Source organism: Penaeus monodon, chromosome 2 (genome assembly GCF_015228065.2).
Source record: "Penaeus monodon isolate SGIC_2016 chromosome 2, NSTDA_Pmon_1, whole genome shotgun sequence".
Lineage (NCBI taxonomy): Eukaryota > Metazoa > Arthropoda > Malacostraca > Decapoda > Penaeidae > Penaeus > Penaeus monodon.
This window is the reverse complement of record NC_051387.1, coordinates 43,908,637-43,911,136: the sequence shown is the minus strand read 5'-3', so window position 1 is coordinate 43,911,136 and position 2,500 is coordinate 43,908,637.

Genomic DNA, 2,500 nt, shown 5'->3' with positions numbered 1-2,500 from the left:
CGGTCACCAGATGTAAACGAGACGGGAATGGTCTAGTGCAAGTGAATGATAGGGGTTTTGGATTGTGTGTTTACTATAGTATGTAGATGTGAGACACCCATTTCCCCGAGGAGATGGCGGTGGAGAGCAGGACCCTGTGTGACCTCGTTTGTCTGTCTCTGCCCTGTCTGATGAGACTTCATTTACACGGCGGCTCCCTTCGAGGAGAGGTGCTTGTTTCTGCTCACAGAAGTGTCAGAAGTGAAAGCAGTGCGGATACTTGCATCCGCTCAAGGAGGAACTTGCTACAGGAAGGCAGCTGCTGAGGACAGAGATTAGAAACGCAAAATCCGGCATTTTGACTATTGTTTATAACTGACAAGTTAAGAATTCACCAGGTAAAAGAGACCTTATAGACTTGTAAGAAGAAGGTTATCTGTTAGTACTTATAACAAGTTCACAGTGAGTGTTCCACTGTCAAGGCCTCTAAGGTTTTCTAAATGGACGTTATGTTTTCTGAAATATATATTGAGAAATATACAAACCCATGCCTTACAGAGGAGGCAATATTGGGCGGCGCATACTTAGTCCAGAAATTAAAGAGTAGTTGACACATTTAAGGCAATAACAAATAAATAGATGAATAATAAAAATAAATAAATAAATAGTAAAAAAGGAATAGATAACTAAATAACAGAAATGGATATAAAGACTACAGAATATCAATAGCAAACCCCACACGGTTATGCCAAACATTATAAACTCCCATGACAATTGTTTACAAACTGCTTGTAAAATCTGCCGGCAAATTTCCCTAAAAACAATTCAAAATATGCTACCACATAAGCCGTGTTTTACCTGTACTGTGTGAGGCTTTTATTAGATAGCAAATTTTAAACTCAGCAACTCGCTGTTTATTGACAAAAAAATAAGTTCATGCAAAAGCCACTGGCTAGTCAACGGAATTATGTTGTACAAGGCGCACTTTATAAGAGAATGACGGCATAACGTTCTAATTAGCCTACTTACTGTGTGTATGCCCACCCAATCCCTTGCCCGTTGTTGTCGTGGGGGGGCTTAGGAGGCGGAGACTGGGACCCAATGATGGGGAACTCCCCAACCTTGGGACTCAGCCCTCGACTCAACTAATTTTGCATGGTCTTTATTTTCCTTCCCACTTTTCGTTTCTGTCCCTTCATCAAACCCTTCTGCTATCCACCTCCTAAGGTGTGAGAGCCGTGCTGAAAGGATGAAAGGCTGACTTTGTGCCAGTCCTGAACGGCCTGAGGGAGCCATGGGCACGGTATTCCCCTGATTTAGTTATCTAGCCCTTACCCCTCAAGGGGACCCTGAGGGGTGGACTGTTTTATCACCAACATAGTCCAGGCTTACCATGGCCAGTAATGAAACTTATCCCCACTATTAGGGGCAATGAGGCTTGCCCCTTTATCAAATAGCCCCAACGATGTAAACCACCAGATTCCCTGACCCAGGCTCTCCTTTGACCACGGCTCCGAACACTGCAATAACTACCCCCTCATCAATACCTACTAGTACAGTAGCCAACAATCAACCCTTAAGGAACATTCCACTCTCCCAGCAATCTCAACTTCAACACCTCTACCCCCACAACCTCCAACATCAACTACCCCATCCTCCCTTATTAATACCTTACAGCCTTATGCCCACCTCCCATAACAACCTCCCTTAACACTACTCCATCTTCGTCACGCCCCGCCCTTCGACTACCCCTACTCTACAACAATTTGAATACCCTCTTCAGCGCAGCCCAAATGGGACGATTTTCGTGATCCCTCCCATAGCTCCCTACTCTGACAACACCCTTCTCTTCCAACAATGTCTCCAAAAACAAGTAGGTAAAGTCTCTTTCCGTAGCCGACCCGACCGCTCCCGTCTTGTCACAGTAACATCCGAAAACCAAGCTATAGCATTAACAAAACTAACAGACCTATATGGTAACCCCATCCTTGCAGAACCCCATCCAACCCTCAATACTTGCACCGGAACAGTTTCAATCTCCCCAGCAAATTGCCCAATCTATGACAAAGATTGGTCAGATTGTGGAGAAGATCTACTTGCCTGTCTCACAGACTATGATGCAACATCAGTACAATGCTACTCCATTAGGCATGACCTTCCCTTTAACGTCTACATAGGAGGAGAATCCCTCCCTGTTCGTCCATAGCAACCCCCTCCACGTCAGTGCCAAAATTGTTGGCGTCTAGGACACCCAGCCAAAACATTGCCGTTCCACAGCCAGATGCCCACTATGTGCACCAACCTGGCCATACCCGATCTAACTGCCCTGCACAATCACGCACATGTGCCAACTGTGGCGGCCCCCATAATGTATTTTATAGGGGTTGTCCCACCTATAAATTTGAGTCTGAGGTAGCAACTCTCAGATTCAAACTTGGACTCACACTACGAGAAGCCAGACAAGAAGCACGTCGACGTGGTTTCTCCCTTCTTACTCCAGTAATACTGCTCATTACCAATT